General features: G+C 39.5%; 1 protein-coding gene across 7 annotated transcripts in view; it reads right to left on the bottom strand.

Annotated features, from left to right (window-relative positions):
- CDK14 (cyclin dependent kinase 14) overlaps window positions 1-20,947 on the bottom strand; it is a 673,115-nt gene that overhangs the window by 536,743 nt on the left and 115,425 nt on the right. The gene's annotated exons all lie outside the window — the stretch shown is intronic.

Raw genomic sequence — 20,947 nt, 5'->3', positions numbered from 1 at the left:
ACCAACACCGCCTTTTTAGACACTGCTTCATTCATGTGGAGATTTGGTGAATAGGCCATTTTTCTGTTTCCAAAAAAAAAAAAAATTACTCAGTTCAACATATCAATTTTCAACTACAATTAAGTAGGGGAAAATCAGGTTTGAAGGTTTTGAACAAAACTTGACAGGTATGATTTGAAAGGTACTAAAAATGTGGCAGGAGCCTTATTATTTTTGAAATTTTTCAAATGCTTAGTACAAACACCCTCTTCATTCTTCAGTTACCTCATCTTTTTTTTTTTTAAATGACATTATTTTAATAAGGCAATCTTTAATCTAGTGAAGAAAGTAGAAGCATTACAGATATACATGAAAGAGTGAGAGAGATAATATAAGCATTATGACTATGTTCCTAAACCAGAAAAAGGAAGAATTTTTTTAAAAATTATATTGATTTAAGTTGAACAGGAGGTTGACATGAATATGGAATGACACATTCTGAATAGAACAGTGTGCCCAAACACTAATAATTAGAGTTTTGCTAATAACAATTCAGGGCCATGTCCTTTAGAAAATGAATTCTAGTCTCTAGTGAATGACTAACAACGACAAAAGAAACAATGGACTCTACTTAATGATGCGCTCCAGAGATTACAGTATTGTATAGTCAAGAAGATCAGAAAACATCCAAAGAAAGAGCTCCAACACAGATTTGGCTTTTAGGTCCTGAAGATCAGGGCACAGGAAAAGTTTCCAAGCTATCCTTGGATCAGGGTCGAGATACCTCGATTTAAGTTTCTCACCAGGAAAATCAAAGGGCTGACAAAGTTTTCTTCTACCTCTAAAGCTATGACCTTCAGAATGCATGCATGCATGCACATGTGTATGTATGTTAGTAGATGTAGGTTGGAGTATACATATGTATATTGGTCATTAAAAAAGAGGGATGAACTGGGCAGACATTGTGTTTGAATCCCTGATCTGGAGAGAAAAAGAGAGAGACATAGACACACAGAGAGAAGTAAGGAAGGGGAGAAGAGACTGACGGATGGAAGAAGCCTCAGAGATCATTAGTACTACCTCTTCATTGAACATTAAGGGACTCCTCAAAGTCACCCAGGTAGTCAATATCAAAGGTAGCAACTGAACCCATGCTTGTAGATTCTAGAAACTGTACACTCTTTCTACTATAATACATTTTAATACTATAAGGCATATAACAATTTGGGTTAATTTGGGGCCAATGACTTTGTTTCCTGTTGTTTAAAATTAGATTATTTATTTAGGGGATCTAAGGTCCTTTTTTAGCTTCAGATCCTTTGATCATTATGTAATTAAAACCGCTAAGTTCAAAGAAATAATATAAAAAAATGAATGACTTCCCTTACCCCTCAATCACTCAAAGCAATTATCCCACAGTCCATAACTAGGTAACTGATTGCTAAATGGAGCTCTAAATCATTTTAAGTCCTGCAGACGTTTACAGCTGGACCATCAAGAAGAGTAGAATCATTAGGGAGAGGTTTTGGAAGGCAGAAAACTTCAGCTGGGTATTGAAGGATGTCTAGGAAAAATGAAGACCTTCTAGGCAAGAGAAATAACCTCAATGAATAATAGCATTTATTGAACAAGGTCTGCAGAAAAGATTTAGATTTCAATTTTTTAAATGCAAATGGAATCCTAGGGTCCTGAATTTTATTTACCTTTTATAAACATTAAGCCAATGATAAAAGGTATATATCTTCCCATTTCACAGATGAATAAACAGGTATTAAGCAATTCAATGATTTGTGTCCACAGCTCCAAGAGTAATAAATAGAGCTAGGATACCATTTCCTGCTTCCTATTTCATCAAGCCTGGCAGTCAAGGAAAGACAGCAGAAACAACCCCAGACTTACTCCAAGAGGTCGGAATCCCACTTGCGACATTAGCTAATGTTAAGGATTGTTAAGGGGCCCCCTGAGCTTATCTTTTTGAATTGCCATATTTTCCAGAAACACTGGCCCCAGAGCATGCAGGAGGCCTTCAATGTCAATAGTCATTTAAAAGAAGATGGCTTGTGAGGAACACTGCAATTCTCTTCAAAAGATCAACACAATCTGAGTCTAAAGGGAGAGAAAGTTGTCGAGGCAGATTATAGCTCCAAAGACCAATTCAGCATAAATAAATTTCTAACAAAGACAGCTGCCTGACAAAGAAAAGGCCCGCTGCCTATTACAGGGCTGTGGAGATGCTGAAGACGACTTTGGATAACTGTTTCTAAACAATGCAATGGAGGGAATCGATGGATTTAGCAGGAAGAGAGTGAAAAAGATCAGGGCTTCTTAAACTTTCTCCATTCACTATCCCTTTTCACCAAAGAAATTTTTCTGTGACCCCGGATATCTAGTTATACAAAATAGGCATACAAATCAAACATTTACCGATAATAAATCATTATTTCACGATCCCCACATTTAGTTACAAGACCCCATTAATAGATCCTGAACCACAGTTTAAGAAGCTGGGAATTAGGTGGCCCTCTGATCAGTCACGATTTATTGAAAAAACTTCTCCATTCCAAGATACTGCTCCGGATGCTGAGATACAGTAACAAAAAATGAATCAATCTGTTTTCAAAGACCTTCTGTGCTACTCAAAGAGAAAACACATAGATATGTGTACTACATAATATGTACAAAGTGAACACAAAAGAACCCTGAGGGAAGGGGGAAGTACGAATTGGGAAATCTGGAGGGGGGAGGAGCACGAACGTCCTCTTGTAAGAAGCAAGACCTCCCAGACTATTCAGAGGCACAGAGACGGGAGACAATTATCTTATGAGGGGAAACAGCAGAAGCTACTTTGACTATGACAGAGGGTGTGAACGGGAATAATAAGGGAGAAAAGAAAGGCAGATTGTGAAAGGTCTTATTTTTTTTCTTAATTTTATCTTGAGGGTTTTTTTAATGTCTCTTATATTTACATCTTCATTTCTGAATATATCCCTGCCCTCCTTTAACCTGATGAGCCATCTCATATAACACAAGTTTTAAAAGAGAAAGAAAAATAGAACTATTACCAGCACATCTGATCAACTGTCTGACAGTAGATGAAATATTCCACAATCCTCTCTGCAAACAAAGGAGGGAAGTGTATTTTCCTGCAGCTGGGCAGCACAGTGCAGAGTGCTGGGTACAAGTCAGGAAGACATGAATTCAAATATGGTCTCAGGCATTCACTAGCTAGGTATGAATGGGCAAGTTACTTACCCTGACTCTGTCTGCCTTGGTTTTCCCAACTGTGGAAGGTATAATAGTACCCACCTCCCAGAGTTGTCGAGAGAATGAAATGAGAAAATATCTGTAAAATATTACACGTATTGTTGTTCAATCTTCTTCAATCATGTCCTACTCTACGTGATGGCTATTTGGGGTTTCTTGGCAAAGATACTAAATTACTTTGACATTTCCTTCTCCAGCTTATTCTATAGATAAGGAAACTGAGGCAAACAGGAGCACAAAGTAGCTGAGATCAAATTTGAAGGCAAGTCTTTTTGACTTCCTTACTCTATCCATCATGCCCCATAACTGCCCTGCTAAGAACATAGTAGGCACTTAAATGCTGTTTTTCTGCCTCTTCTCCAGGTATTAGTCACTAAAATTATTCTACATTCAATTGGTTTTGTTCTATTTACATTGTTGCCAATTGTTTTCCTGGTTTTACTTACTAGAACCTCAATATTCTTATGAAAAATTCTTCGTATTTGTCCATTATTCATCATACTTATTAATATAATTTGTCTAGCCATTCCCTAATCATGGATACTTTCTTCATATCTATTTCTAGTTGGTTACACAAAACTGGCTTCCTTGCCATTGTTCAAACTAAATATTCCCTCTCTGGCTTTCGTGAGTTTTCACGAGTTTTGTCTTCCCTTAAATGCACATTCTCCTCACCTTTCTCTCATCCATTTCCACAGGTATAACTGTCATCTTTATGCAAATATCTGCAGGAACTATATATTCTTCCCCAGGTGCTTTCTTGAGCTTCAGTCCCACATCACCAACTGCTGACAGGACATTCTGAACTGAAGTCCCATGGGCAACTCAAGCACAAAACACCCAAAAGGAATCATTTTCATCCAGAAATCCTCTTCTGAACTTCCCATTTCTGTTGAGGGTGCTATCCCGTCACCCAATCACCCAGGTTTGCAAATTCAGAGTCATTCTAAAGTCTTCATTTTCCTTTACCCCACATAACTAATTTTGATAGACTTTACTGCTTCAATAACATCCCTTGAGATCATCCATTCCCTTCTCTCCATTAATAATAGTATTACTCTTTTTATCTGTATTATTTCAATAGCATCCTTATTTTCCTATCTTGAGTCTCTCCTCCCCCAAACCCATCCTCCACACACTCACCAAAATAATTTTCAGGTCTGATCATGTCACTGGTCTTTTCAATATATTCTAGTGATTTCCTATTATTTCTAGAACCAAACAGAAACTCTGCTAAGTTGGCATTTCAAGCCACTGACAACTTGCCCAACCTTTTTTTTCAAGTTTTATTATCCATCACTCCTCTTCTTGATCCAGCCAACGTGTTCTTCCAGCTGCTCCCCTCCACAAGAGCAGAGCTCCTTCCCTTGCCTCCATGTTCCTCTATGCTTGTAATGTACTGTGCCCTCATTATTAAATGGAAAATTCAGATCACATGTCACAACCTACATGAAGCCCTTCCCACCCCTCCTATTTCAGGAGGCTTCTGTAGTCCCACCCCTGTTCCCTATCCCTACCCTCCTAAAAAACTCCTTGCATTTATTTTGTATACATTTATTTACATTGTCTCCCTCTCCCAATAAAACATAAGCTCTGTGACAGCAATGACTATAATATCTCTCTTTTCATCCTCAGAGGCCAGTAAATGCTTGTTGATTGACTGAATTGCACTGGAAGATAGGGGGAGGGAAAGCGGTAATGAGCACAGCTGGAGAAAGTGCCCACACCACTGAGATCACAGACTCATCCACAGAAGTTGAAGTGATGATGTCAGAACCTACAAACTCATACTAGCTCTAACAAAGTACTCATTTAGAAGGTTAAAATAAAGAGCATATTAAACTTTCCACTCCAAATAAGTGATCTCAGAGAAATGCGATTCCACCCAGAGGGATGCAAGCAAGGATAGCCCTCTGCTGTTTTGTAGACAGTTTTGCTTCTGAAGATCTGTCCAGTTCTAAAATGCCCGCTAAACCCAAGTCTAACATGCAGGATATTTTTAATTCTTTGAAACATAGAGCAAAAGAACTGGCCAGCGAGACAGCTGCTCTAGACACCCGCCACAAGTCAGTAGCAGAGCAGCTGTCTGTCTAGAAACTCTTGGGGGCCTCTTGTTTTAAGGCAAGGAGTGATTAAGCTTTTTGTGCCATGGCCCCTCTCTGGAAGTCTGGTGAAGCTTATGGATCCCTTTCTCAAAGGAATGATTTGGGGGGGGGGGAGATCAAAGAATGACTACAATATAAATGAAGTATACTGTAAAAATAAAAAATAAAAATAAAAAGTGCATTGTAAATGCAGAGAAATGCTACATTTTACAAAGAGGCTAGTGAAAATAAACATGCAAATCATGGATCTGCTGAAATCTAACCACAGAGTATCCATGGATTTCATGTTAAAAACTATTATTTGCAGGTATCTTTTGCCTCAAGTTTTGAGCCTCAAAATAAGCCTCAAAGCTTTTGTCCTTCTCATTTACTAGTTTAGGCTCTAACGGTAGTTTGTTCTTCATTCTCAAAAAGGACTATTACATCAGGGAGGTGATGGTGTGACACACAAGTGAATTGGACTTCAGTGAGAGAGGGCTGAGCAAGGTCACTTTCTCCTATAGAGTTATTTGGGTCCCGTGGCCAGATATAGATCAGGACAACCAGAGATGGACCCCGGATGAGGTGGGAGACCTGCAGGTTTTTAATAGGTCTTTAGTTTGGTTGAGGCAACACCCATTCAATGCTTAACGTAAACACCAAGAGGAAGGGGTCATCAATTCTCATGACAGGACAGTGAAGAAGGGAAGAGGAAAATGGAAGGAAGGAGGGAAGAGGAAAATGGAAGGAGAGAGAGAGGAAGAGGAGGGAAGAAGCAAGGGGAACAGATGCTCACAGCTTATCTTTCCAAAACTCTTTATGATTTACGGAGCACTTTTCTCTGGTGATTCACCTGGATCATCCATCCTAAAGAGGTGTCATAAGGACACAGTTCTCTCTCTACTCCAAGTCTGGGGCTTCACCCGATATCCCATGCTGCCTCTCCAGGTTTAACAATTGAGAAATACCATTTTGAAGACATCACAGAAAAAGTTCAGAAATTCTTTATGATTATTACTAGGTGACTTTGCATTAAACTGAGATCTGAGGAAATGAAACTGTCTACCATATGTCAGGGTTGACCTAAAGGAGAGAGTAGCCAAAAGTTGGAATTCTTCCAGGCAATATCCAAGAATATGTGGAGGGAGGGCCCCTCACTACCTGGCCCACTCAGGGTAGATTGATTTCATCAATATAAATGAAGAGCAAAGCAGGATTAAGAAAGAGCATCCCTAACTACTACCAGAGGGAGCCGCTTTGTGGACAGAACAAGGGGCAGAAGTAAAAGCAGACCTCACATACCTGTGATTTACGGGACACTTTGGGACAAAGAAAAGGAAACGATTACTTTATTACAGTTTGGGAACTCAAGCATAGCAAGAGACCCGTTAAGACTCCTCCTTTCTTAATTTCTCCTTCCTAAATCTTAAAAAGTCAAAACAGGTAAAAGGAATCGACTTAAAAGAGATCTCTCCCTACTTAGCTACCTGTCCCCAGGTGCCCATTGTCCTCTTGCTGTCCTACTGAGATTAGATAAACTTACCTTCCTCAGGTAATATGCAACAACAATTGGGTCCTTACCTAAGTTTGTTTACCCTGTAAACATTTCAAGGCAAACCTGCTTTCCCCTTTATAAAATGGCAAGTAGCTAATCAGGTAATGAAACCAGGTGAATTTGTTGACTGATTCATGATAGCAGGCAAGCTAATCCCCCAGGTCTTACCTTCCCTACAAGGGAGTATATGTTCAGCACATTCCAAAAGTTTTAGTGTAGTAATTTTAAGCCAGCACTTAAAACTTCACTATGACTTTTGGGACAACCTGTATATATATATATATTTTTTAATTTATTTATTTTTTTTTTTTTTGCAGGCACCTTCTGTGAAGAAACTCTAAGGGCTGGGTCAAACATACAAATGGCAACAATTTAAGAGAAAAGTAAAAGTCCCCTTCGGGCAATTCTACAACAACTGTAGATATCTGGGAGCACCGCAGGACTCTTTGTCAGAGTTCTTCAAATCTCACTATCTAGGCAAATATCTGCCATTCCTTATCTGTGTGATCTTGATCAAGTCATTTAACCAGGCCTCAATGTCTGGTAGGACTATCTGGCCTTTCTCTTAGTTCTCAATCTCTGATCCTTTGTACCGCCTATGAGCTATATTGCCCTGGAAACAACTCCTAGAAGTAAACTGGTGAAAAGAAAATCATGTGTCCTGATTATCATTGAAGAGGGCTCATATTTCTACATTTCCCAAAATAAATGTCTAAAACAACATTTATCCTGAACATTGGTCAATAGAACCTACATGGTGATATGAACAAGAATCTGGTGGTGGGAACAAGCAGTTAAGACTGGTTAAATTAAAAATGAATACTAATCCAACTTTACCAAAAAATAAGAAATTAGGGCTAAAGAACATTCAGGATTAATTCTGGTCCTGGAGCAAAAGGCATTATCTGATTCTGAGTAACTGCACTAAACCCATCAAGCCTCAGTTTCCTCCTCTGTCATAGCACTTATATCATGGGGTTATTGAAGGAAATCAAATAAGGTAACCCTTTGCAAAACTTGAAAGTCCCTTAATTTCTCTGACAGGGATCATACCAGAATGAACTACCCATCTTACTGTGCTGTTGTGGATAAAGCACTTTTTAAGCTTCTCTGTCTGTCTAGTCTGAGGTCAAGTTTGGGTCTTCTTCCTAGAGAGCCACGGGTCCCATCCAAAGGAATAAAACAGCTTTCTGCTTCTCCTCTGTCCTCTGTAACTGGTCCTACTGCTGCAATGTCTCAAAAATTAAAGAGTCCTGTGCATTTGTCCTCGCAAAGCAGCAAGGAAAGGGAACTAAAAATGTGCCACGGGGAATAATGGCCCACCACATGGAAGTTGACTAGATGACTAATGTCTTTTCCGTCTCTAAGCTTCATGATAGTCATGGCTGAGTTCACCTAATGCAGCTATTTTGCTGCTCACTCTCCCTCCCCGTTCACTCAAAGGCTGATAATGTAACGCTCTGCAGCTGGTCAAATGAAAACATGCAAGTAATAGGAACCCATCCCTTCTGGTTAGTGAATTCAGGCTTAACCTTCACAGTCTGTCTTTACATTGTCAGACACCTGAAATTGGAGAATTTTAGAAATTTAGAAATTTTAAAAATGAAAGCGACTAACAACAGTCATGGGAGCATGCATGGCCCTTCAATTTATGAGGGGAAAAAAAAAAAAACATGAATTTAATGTTTAAGAATCACTGTAACTCTTAAGAAGATGCACTAATGAACATCAGTTCAAGAATGTATTAAGCATCTATGTGCTTAAGACACAGGACAGCCAAGCCAATTTTAGCTAAAACAGCAAGGCTGCTGACGAGTAGAGAGGAGGTGGCGAGGGCCAGCCAAGTGAAACAGTACCAGCATTCTGTCCATCATCTCCCCTTAGTCTGTGATTAGCCTAGGAGGCAGCAACGCTTCTAGTCTGCAGCCATCATCCTGGAAGCAGCCCCCTCCAAGAGATGCATCCTACCCCCTCCAAGAGCTTCAATCACAGCTCCTAAGACTCTGAAAGAAAAGTTCTGGTCACTGAAGTTCTGGGTACTGTCAGATGGCTCAACATCAGGACAGCATCACCATCTTAAAGGACCATGAGACTTTTCCATCTGATTTGCAGTAGAAACCTTTCCATAGGTACTGACCCTCCCCTTAGAATGTGACCTTTTTACGCAAGCTCTCTTATGTTGCTTTGAGAGGATTCCCAACTGGATGTCTTGAAGGTTATGTGCCAAGGATGAACTCTGGATGGGTAGATTTCAGGGTGATGAATTTTTCAGCCATAACCCAAATGAATCAATCACTTAAATGCATTTATTAAGTAGCTATTATGCACCAATCAATCACTGTCCTAGGCCCTGGAGATACAAAAGACTAAAATAAATTAGTCCTTACTCTCTAGAAGCTTACATTCTATGAGGGGAAAACAACAGGTATTTGTAAATATATACAAAATAATAAGCAAAGCAATTATTTGAGGAAAGTCACTAGTAGCTGGGGAGTCTGGGAGAACGTTGTGTATAATTTTGTGCTTAAGCTGAGTTTTGCAGGAATCTAAGGATTCTAGGAAACAGGTAGGGGAAGAAAATATAGTAGAGTGCCAGGGCAATGGCCTGGAGATGGGAAATGAATATCTTACATGAGAAATGGCAAAAAGGACAAAGCAATTCTATAAGATAGCATACCGAATCTTATGATGGGCTTTATTTTCTGAAGCATCTCCATTATTCCTTAATAGATATCACACTTTCCTTATATTACAACAACCCTGCGAGGTAGGCTGCCATGAGTTTTATCATTTCTACTTTTCTAAATCAGGAAATTAAGACTCTCCAGAAGTTGCACATGGTCACTGGTAAATAGCTGAGATTTACATTTGCAGCTTTACATTTTGCCTTTGCAGCTTTACATTTACATCATCCACAGATTGTTGCATCACATTATTGAAATAGATGCCTATGAAGTGCAAAGTCAAACGCAGCTGACATAAAAACAAAAGACATCACTAAAAATCTATTTTAAAACCAATGCTAATGTTACTTATAGAAGTGCCAAATTGACTCATTTATTGAGTGACCTGAAAATGTTTAAAACAAAGTTTGTTCAAGTTTTCATTTTCATAAAAAGTCCAGCATCAGTCCCAGAGGTGGTGTTTAATATTTATTCATTTAAATAGGCAACACTCTTTTGTAGTTAATTGACTGCCATAAAATATTGGTCCCAAAAGCCACAAGCTTTCTTGAAGATTACAAAAGGGGGGGGGGGGGGAAATCTGTAAGGAATTCTGCATTTGCTCATTACTTACTGTATTTCCATAAGGAGAAAGACTCTTGTGTTCCAGATATCATCCCCAATTCTATAGACTCATTTCACTAGATATAATTTTTTTAAATTTTAAATCAACTGTATTCTTTAAAGAATTAAAATTAAATACCATCCAGGCCACTTCTAATCTGAACAAGAATCAAGAACAAATAGTGTCTATCACACAGAAACCATAAGCAAATTCCCTACTGGAGCTCACTGCTGACAACTCTGCTCTGGAAAATATTATGTCAGATGGTTACTTCCATACCTATTTTAAGTCCTCCTAATTATTATTAGGAAGGAAGGAAAGTAAACATTTCAAATAAAAACTATGAATATTTGTTCAAAATTTTAGATTTTCAGTTATGTCCAAATCCTGGTGACCCCATTTGGGGTTTTCTTTACAAAGATGTTCGAGTGCTTTTTCATTTTCTTCAACAGATCATTTTGCAGAAGAAGGAAAGTGAGGCAAACAAGATTAAATGGCTTGCCCCAGATCACACAGCTCAAATCTTCCAAGCCTGGCAATTCATCCACTGTGCCACCCAACTGCCCCCAAATTTTTTTTAATTAATCTGGTTTCTAAACAGACAATTTAATTATAAAACAAACTCAAATAATGAAATAAAAAAAAACCCTTTTGATTTAGCCTTCTCTATTTACATTGTATTTTTAAATTGAGTTAAAAATCTTAGCCAATGTTTCAACTACACTGGAAAGAATAACATAGTTATATTGTTCAAAACTGAGGGGGGGGGGAGCATCTCTTCTTTGGGAAGAGAAGGTTGCAGCTATATAACTATCCTTCTGTTTTCTAAAAACAGAAATTCCACCATCCCCTAACCCCTATATGACAGTACCACTGAGTAGCTAGGAAGGAATCAAAGAGTAACTGGTTTCTCTAAACTGAGATCACTGAGACTGAGTAATCTTAACAAACAGCAACTTAATCAGACAGGATGTAAAGCTTTTCTGGCTGCTCTCATCCTAAATTGTACATGTAGCGAGAACCTCTAAGCTCTCCCAATTGGAGTGGAATATTCATTCATGCATAAATCTTTCTGTAGAGATGTTGGAGAGAAGCTAAGTGGTTCCCTTCCCCAAATGGTAACGACAACTACACTTTGTCAAATAAACACAAGAGCAGGAAATAGTAAAGAGTCACTTAAAAAGGGGGGGGGGGGGGGGGGGGGAGAGAAGCCTTGTCTGTTAACAAAGTTGCCAATGTGGAAGTTGTACATTTTCATGTTGACTAATTTTAAATAAAGACAAATTTAGTGAAAAACTACTCTCGTGGGGAAAGATGTTTAGAGAAATTTGACAACTTAAGAGTTGCTTTAAGAAAAGCTGAAATTCTTGCTGGAGTGGGAGGGCTGGGATATGCTGTTCCTTGGGGGAGCTGAGGCTGATCCATCTCTTGAACTGACCTACGGGGACCAGGCTGATCTAGTGTCCAAACCAGGTCTGGCACCAATATAGTGAGCTCAGATAAACCCTGTCTGCAAGTCCCAGGCACAGACCAGAAATCTGTACAAAAACTATAATTTTCTTCAGTATTTTGTTTCTATCATTTATAGGTGTTTGTTTAATGATACTTTAAATTACCAGCACATTACCACCTCTTGCTAGATTATATGGCATTGGTTTTAATAGAGCGTGTGGAATTAACGTCAAAAGGGAAAACATGAAGTGCCAAGGATCCATTTCCATGAGGTAATGGAAATAAGAACAAAACTCCACAGGGTTTGAAGTCGGAGGATGTGGGCGTGAATACTGGTTGAAAATGGAGGTTGTGTTCTGCAAAACTTACAGCAATATCTCAGATAATGACGGTGATGGTGATGATGGTGGTCGCCACTGTGGGAGTGGGGATTGTAAATGTGTGCTGTCTTGGGACAAGTCTCCCCTCCAATGAATTAGAGGGTTCAGCAGCCTCTTCCAGGTCCATATCCTATTAATTCCTCTGCTCTATAAACCAGAACCATTTTAGCTCCAAAGCCCTCACACACTCTGGACTTTTTGGACATGGTGCTCCCTGACCATAACCAACAGGACTGCATAGACACATCCCGAGTGGCTTTTCTGAGAACAAATTTTAGAATGAAGGGGGGAAAAAAAACCACTGATTTATTAGTGATGATGGAGAGGGGGGGAGTTTCTGTTCTGTTTTGCTGGGTTTCATTTCTGTTTTTCCATTTCCATTTCTAGGAGGAAGCTGCTGAGTTCAGCTTTCATACTCGAAGGCCACTTTGATGAATCAAAGAATAGCCTATACTTTAAAAAGAATGAACAATAATCCCAACAAACATTCACTCGGCTTCCTTGTGAAGATCCGGGGAGGTTTCCCATCTATTAATCAGGAGATCTCCTATGACTCAAGACTCCCTCCAAAGGACCACACACACATACTCACAGGTACATTGTAAAGCAGGACACAGCAGTGACTTTGGGCAAGTAATTTAACCTCTCTGTGTCTCAGTTTCTTCATCTGTAAAATCTGGGAATTAGTCTAAATACCCCCCAAGTTTCTTTCCAACTCTCATTCTATTCCAATAAACTAAAACCAAAGTACCAAGAACACAACCAAGAGATGCTTCTGAGTTTTGAAGGGAAGAAGAGGTGAAAGTAGAAGGAAGAACATAAAGACATGGGTCCTTCAGCATCCTCCCACACGTAATCTGTAGTCCCACAGAAAATAGGACAGTATGGCACAGCAGGTAAGACTGCTGATCTTGAGTCAGGAAGATGGACAAAGGCAGATTGCTGTGAGCTTTGGTTTCTTTGTCTGTGAAAGACAGACAGGATGGGGAGATTGTACTGAATGACCTCTAAGTTGCCTTCCAGTTCTATACTGATGATCTTCTCCTTGGATACCTATCATGGTACCCAAAGCTTTTCATTTAAAAAAAAAAAAACCTCTTGGAAACTTGTACACTTTGGTATTTAGTGTTTAATGACCTAGTTCTGATATATTCTCTCCTCTCATGCTACCGCTTAAAAAGGTTTCAACAAATGAAAGTTTCTTTTAGCCCCTTTAATTACTTTGCCAGCTAACAGATAGGGACAGATCCTAGTAGTGATTAAATTTCTCTTTAGTTGTCAACTAAACTTGTTCATAGTTTTAAAACTCTTTACAAATAGGATGTAGGGATCTAGACAAATGGATGCTAGGATGTTTAGAACCTGGGACTTAGGGATCAGGAAAACTAGAGTTCCAATCTTGCCTCAGATCCTTACTAGCTGTGTGATTATAGGCAAGTCACTTGGCTTTGTTTACTCATCTGTAAAAACAGTAGAATTCTTGTAAGAGTCAAATAAGATAATGCACGTAGAGTGCATCACAAACATGAAAGTACCACATAAATCTGGCTCTTTTAAGTCTGGAGTGATCCTTTAGTATCCCAGAGTGCCCAGATTTTATACCCAACAAGTAGTTTAACAATTCAATAGTAGTCCCCAGGCTACGATGAGTTGTATCTAACCTAAAGGGGGAATCCCAGCTTCCAACCATAAAGCCTTCTATAGCTTCAAGAAGGGGAAGGGCTAGGAGATCAAGGGGGAAGCATGAAAATGGGAGCCAGGTGGTCATAAAGGGCAAAGGTCAAAGAGAGCTGTGCAGGTGAGCTATGAGGAAGGCATCCAGGTGAGAAGCAGGGGACACCAAAGCCAACTAACTTCTTCCTCACAGTAGCCTTTATTCAAGTCAGGCTTTATTCAAGGATTTGCTAAAAGAAAAAAATGAATGAAGAGACTTAAGAAATTTGTGGTGGTGAGAAAGCTCTGGATCTGAAGTCAGGGGTCCTGAGTTCCAATTGCCTGGGTAGTCATTTCAATACCTCTAGACCTCCAGAAAGGTGATTCCAGGATTAAATGCTCTGGTTTTCTACAAGTGAATGGTGGGTCATAAGGCTGAATTCGGCCACCCAGCCCCATTACCAGCTGTTACTGATCTGTAACATACACACCTTCAAAGCTGTTAGAGGGATTTTATTGCTGGTGACCATGGAAACACCGACCCAGGATAAAAATAACAAAATAAGTTAAGTTACAATCTCAAGAAGTCTCACAGTGAAAAACAGTCCCTGATACCACAAGAGGAGCCGGGTTCCAAACTTTCCCCGAGTTATTTTTCCCTCCTGCCTTCTGAATAGTCTTCCCTCTGACCGAGAGAAATCCCAGGGGCCAGAAGCTGGCCACTCCTCCCTACTCTCACCTTCTTTTGAATTTTCTATTATGCTCCAGGTAAGGAATCTGGGTAAAGTTCTCTTGCTGCTCCTAGATGGAATCAGACTCCCAGTTCCACTTTTCAATCAGTTTCTAAGGAAGGAAACAGATAGCCCTTTGTCCTGAACCAATGAGGTTTTCAGATCTCATCTTCCCATTCTTTCTTCTCTCTAGCGTCCAGGCAGATATCTCAGACCTAAGGGAAAGTCTGTCTCTCCATCTCATCAAGGGGGCACTTAAGTGAGGTTCACCCAGGCTCCTTATCACCTTTCTTCTTCCTTATCACAGAGGAAGCATCTCTTGAATTGTACCTTTGATTCCGCTGCCCCCTCCATAGTACCTACTTCTTTAGGTTATATCTGGTCTCATGCATTCTCTCTTTCTCCCTCTCTATTATCTCCTTCCCATCGTCATATAAACATGCTCAGATCTCCTTGGTTCTTTGGGAAGGAAAGAAAAGCTTTCCCTTAATTAACTCTTCTACCTCACCCAACCTCTGAACTCTTCCAGAAAAAGCAATCCACATCCTCTACCTTCACTTCCTTACTCTCCATAGCCCATAGCCACTTGGCTTGAAGCCATTCTAGTGAAAACGTTCTTTAACATATCAATCAGAGTAATTTGGAGCTATGCCCAAAGGGCCATCAAACTGTGGATACCCTTTGATCCAGCAGTGTTTCCCTTAGGTCTGTATCCCTAAGAGATCATTAAAAAGGGGGAAAGACCCACAAGCACAAAAATGTCTGTAGGAGCCCTTTTTCTGGTGGCAAAGAATTGCAAATTAAAGGAAAGTTCATCAACTGGGAAATGACTGGACAAATTATAGTATATGAAAATAACAGAAAGCTATTATGCTATAACGATAAGCAGGAAAATTTCAGAAAATCTGACAAGATTTACATCAACTGATGCTGAATGAAGGGAACAGAATCAGTAGAACTTATGTACACTAATAGCGAGACTATTCAATGATCTACTCTAACAGACTTACCTCTTCTCAGCAATACAATGATCCAAGACAATTCCCATAGACTTGGGATGGAGAAAGAACTAGGAAGTCTGAATGCAGATAGAAGCATACTATTTTCACTTTTGCTGTTGGGTTTTTTTTCTTCATAGTTTTTCCCTTTTGCTCTGATTTTTCTATCACAACATGACTAATATGGAAATATGTTTAACATGATTGTACATGTATAATCTGTATCAGATTGCTTGCTCTCTTGTGGGGAGAGGGGAGGGAAGGGAGAGGGAGAAAAATTTAGAATATAAAATCTTATAAAAATGAATGTTGAAAACTATCTTTGTGTGTTATTGGCAGGGAAGGAGGGAGAAATATATTATTAAGTGGGAAAAATAAAATAAAATATCACCAATTATCACTTAATCACCCAAATAAATGGGCTCTTTTTCAGTCTTTATCCTCCTAACCCTCTCCCTACTTTTTATCACAAAGTAACAACTACCCATTATTGAATGTTCTTTCCTCCTTTGATTCTTCTGCTTCTCTAATACCTAATACTACCATCTTCAGGAATCGTCTGTATCCAATCCCTTCAAGTAGGTGGTATGTTTTTGAGACCCTCATCAATCTTCATTCTCTCCCCTGGCAATCTCATTCATTCCAAAGGCTACACGCCTTTATGCAGAGAACCCAAATGTCTATCTGTCATTCTCACATGCCTCCTAAGCTCCAGACCTAGAGGCCAAGATCTTCAGAGGTCAACACTGAACCACAACTTGAGAGCTTCAAGAGGCTTGTCCACTGCTCTAATTTTTGCAGATAAAGAAACCAAAGCCCGTAAGAGAATATTTCTACCTAAGTGCCCCATCGCACTTCAATTCAGTGTCAGAAAATAGATTAATCACATTTCCCTGAAACTTGCTATCTTTCTGACTTCATTATTTTCTTCTGTGACCCTAGAGTAAATAAGTAGGTGTCCTCTCCCCCGCCCCCCAATACTGTCCTGGGTTTTTGTCAATCCATGGAACTGTGGTCCTCAAGATGTAAAAGTCTCCTGCTCCCAATTATGAGGGCTTTGCTCTAATATTGATAAAGGCTCCTTAGGAGATCATGAATTTAGAGAAGAGACCCAAATATTTCTAATCCAGCCCTATTGTTTGACAATTGAAGAAACTGAAGTCAAGAAGATTTATGGGGAAAATTTGAACACAGGTTTAGTGCGCCCTTTCTACTATTCTAAGAATGTCAGAGAGAAGTAATTTTACCTTTTTATAAACCCACTTCCCAGAAACCTCTAGATCTAAACTGGGAATACTCTCCTCCACCAAGTCCTGTCCCCCAGATGTACATAGTCGAAATAACTCACATTCCTCAGGCAAGAAAAGGCCCACATTTTTTCCTTCTTGAGGAAAGGACTATACATTCCTTGACTCGAGCCTTGCTCAAGCTAGGAACTCCTCCACAAACCCACCTTTCCAGTTTGAATGCTGCAGCTCCTTGCAGGACCCAGGAATTCCTCACTGTACATGGGAAGCCCTCTCTCCTGAGAATCAAGTCTGACTCTGCAAAACTACACTTCTATTTCTCCAATCTCTGGTCTCCTTTTACAGGTCAGGTCCCAGAAGTGCACCACAGGCTTAGGTACAAACTCAACACGCATCATCAATCCTCACCGTTGCAGTGGTCAATAGGACTACAGAGCAAAGGATTCTCAGATTACATGTGAAGAGAGAATGTCTTCTCATCATCTCCATCTGCAATCTTGATGGGAAGAATTAGAAGCTCCAGAATTGGGGACAGGCTTGCCAAAATTATAAGCAAATATTTTCCAAAGATTGGAGTCAGGAAAGAAGAAAAGCTAAGGTGGGAAATGGTAGGGATTTATTTGATTGTTTTATTTAAATAGAAAGGCAAACTTCACAACTCTATTCCTCACAATAATTAGTATTTTGGATCTTTTAAGCATAAATTTTCTTTCCAATGTAAAATTTGATATCACTTTCACTCATGCTGCATCATTTCAAGGAGAAGACAGACATAAGAAGCTATATAATATTGCTTATTATATTATCTATTATATCGGTTATTATAATATACACCTTCTTACATAACCTATCTCTAAATTCCAATCCAATCCTACCGAAGTCAAATTCCATCAAACAAGCTACATCTTAAAATCATAAGAATTCACTGGGTGGGGGAGAGGGCAAAAAAGATTACAATTCCCACATCCTCATGTGGAGGTCAGTAAAAGAGACTTAAAACTCCAGGAAGCATGTGTAATTTCCGCTTCAAATATATCAACTACAATTCCCTTTCCAAGAAACAGACCCGCTCTCAGCCAGCTGCTATTCATTTGGTTTTAGAAGTTCCATCTCATCTTCTTACATATGACTTTTACAAACTCATTAATTACAATTATCAATCCAAAAAAAGAAAACCCTAAAAGTAATCTCTTAACTTTTTTCCTTTCACCTCTCTCATCTTTAACATTTACCATGATTGGCTGTAATTATATAAAGGCTACTTTCAGAAGCCTGGAATGCTTCCATTGGGCATCCACAGTTTGCAGTCTTGAAGCTTTCTTTCAAAAGCTCTTCAAATACAAAAAAAATGGGGCAACTCCTGACCATTCTAATCCAACATGAGGAAAGATCCTGAGCCACTTTATGACACATTTAGCATTTTAGTGCCAAAAGTCACAATGCGATCAATCCCAGAATGAAACTGTGAATAGTAAGTAAAATATTCCCCTCCGAAGCAAAAAGCTTTCTGATATAAAATAAACCACTTCTTTCAGAAAGCCAAATGGAATCTCTGGGAGGAGTAAAATTGCTTACTCATAAAGGTAAAAATGAATTTATCCACTCTGGTGGTATGTTCAATAAATTGCCGGGAATGTAAACAGAACTTTCTTGAGGAGAGTTTTGGATGCTTTGAAAATATAAGCAGATATATCAGTAACTAAAACTCAATACTTTTTGAACCAGAGTTCCCATGGCACATTCATTGCAAAGCTCTTCTACAAATACTGAAAAATCCCATATGTGCAAATAATAATAGCAGTTTGGGGGTGAGGCAACAAAAAATAGAAATAAAGTAGATGCCCAGGGACTTAAGACTGGATGAAAGAAACTATGTTAAGTGAATTGAGTAAATTAATAAGCTCTTAAGAAAACAGAGAAACATGAAAAGATTTGTATGAACTGATACAGAGTGAAGTAAGAGTTGTAATGAAATGACGTAAACAGAGCTGAGAAAAAACACGTTCCTCCCTTTGTTGGAGGGAACTAAGCAGACTAATGTTGTGAAGAAATGCATAGACTATCAGACACCAATGATGTGACTGATTTTCCTGAAATGTATTTTTCTCTTTCTTTTTAAATATCTTTAAAATATGGTTAGGGAAAGAGAGAAGGTGATACTCAGGAATTAAGGTAATATATAAACAAATTAGAAAGAATTTTTTAAAATAAAAACCCAAATAACAGGTTATTCATATTTATAATATTAACAGAGTAAATAGAGAGAGGTTGAGTAATCTGCCTACTGTTTTATTGATTGGAATGGGCAAATGAAAAGTTGAAACTGAAAGGAGCTGTTTCAGAGTATGGCACCGGTCACAAAGATTCGGAATAAATTGAATAATACCAATGAAATCCTTAGTAGCTAGGTAGGCTCTGACAAAAAGAGCCCGAATAACTATCTGGAAGCCAAGCTACTCCAGGAGGCAAACAGGGAGGAACCTTTGCTTATGATTAGGTCTTTTGTTTTTAAGTGGATTTTTATTACAACCCACCCCAGGTTGAATTTTTAGCTTCATTCTTTGCACTGACGAGACCACCATAACTCCAGTTACTATATCCCATCAGAAAGCCTAGTTATGATGTCAATCCCCAAGTTGTTATTTCCCCTTTTGTACCTCACCAATTCACTGACTCCTTGTTAAGGTTAAGGTTAAGATTGCCAAGCATCACAATGGCTAGCACCTATTAGGACCCTAACTCTGGGTTAGCCCACCAATGGCATAATCCTCTTGCCTCAAACTCCTTCTGTGGGAGGTTAGCCCAATTTGAGGCAATCAAGGGTTCATTGAAACTTGCCTGTCTTAAGGGCATCTTCCCTCTGGCTGATTGTGAGTTTCACTAGGGACCTTGGCTCTTCCCTCAGTTAACTGCTAAAGCCCCTCATGGATTCAGTCCGCTACTGACAGCGTAATAAAAATCCTTGCTTCTGGATCTGAAGGTGGTTTCTAAGCCCACAAATTCTTTTGAAATAACGGCCTATCCTAATCCAACGGGATGCAGAACCATGGCTCTTTCTGATGAGGTCCTCAGTAACTGAGTGCTGTTGGTAGAGAGGGACTGGAGCATGGATGGGCAGGAAAGGATATTCATGGTCCCTCTCTCTAGGTGTCCCCTCTAGGATGGCCCCCCTTGCTGTGTCCAGCCAAGAAATCCCTGTCATATCAAATCCCTGAGGTGAGATTTCCCTATAAATCTGTCCATGGCTCACTCATTTTTGCTGAATCTCTTTTTAGCTCACCACTTCACTCTGTCTTGTAGAGTCTTTCTCCTTCCTCCCTCCCCAGGCCACATGGTATCTCCCCTTCCTCATCCCCCCAGTAGGTTATGGGGTTTCTCTTCTCTCATCTCCCAGCATGCCTTATGCTATCTTTCCCCTTCTTATAGCTAACTGACTCTTTGAGGGTGCTGCCAGCTAAGAGCATACTCCAACCTCATGGGGTATTCTTTTTCTGCTGGCTAATTATGAGTACAGAACTTGTCTTTTCCATCATTAATTATTAAAAGCTCTTTCCTTGCTCTGTGCTCTCCCAACACTCTTAGTGTTTATCGTACCTCTTCTTTTTGTCTGTAATCTCGTCTCCTACTAAATAAACCCACCTTTTGCCAAAAAGAATGGCCACCGTGAATTCTGACCGAACCCCAATATTTGGAGCTTACACCAATCTCTTCATTCGGGGCTCTCCTCATTCACATCATTTGGTACATCATTTCCACTGTACCTCAGTTGCTACATCCAATGGAGTGGTATTAAGACTGCTCAAAAACAACATAATAGATATTCTCACATGACAAAGAAGAGTCCCTATTTTAGCTGTAAATTGGGAGCTAACTGCTTGGATTTTGCTTTTCTGAATGAAAAAGTCAATCTACCAATCAATCAATAATGTTATTAAACCACTATGTCCCCAGCATCTATGTGTAAAGAAGATACAAAAAAGCAAAATATGGAGGAATTTGAGATGAGACAGAAGTGGAGACATGAAGGAGAAGGTGCGTGCGTGTGTGTGTGTGTGTGTGTGTGTGTGAGAGAGAGAGAGAGAGAGAGAGAGGGAGAGAGAGAGAGAGAGAGAGAGAGAGAGAGAGAGAGAGAGAGAGGGAGGGAGAGGGAGAGAGAGACAGAGGGAGAGAGAGAAACAGAGAAAGAGAGAGACAGAGACAGAGAGACAGAGAGGGATGGGGATACCCTAGTCTCTAGAGGCAAATAAAGGCCACTCTTGATGTGAAATAAATTTCACTGGTCAAATCATGTTCATATAATATGACAATACACTTAA

Source organism: Sarcophilus harrisii, chromosome 5 (genome assembly GCF_902635505.1).
Source record: "Sarcophilus harrisii chromosome 5, mSarHar1.11, whole genome shotgun sequence".
NCBI lineage: Eukaryota > Metazoa > Chordata > Mammalia > Dasyuromorphia > Dasyuridae > Sarcophilus > Sarcophilus harrisii.
This window is presented reverse-complemented; position numbering and strand designations above follow the sequence as displayed.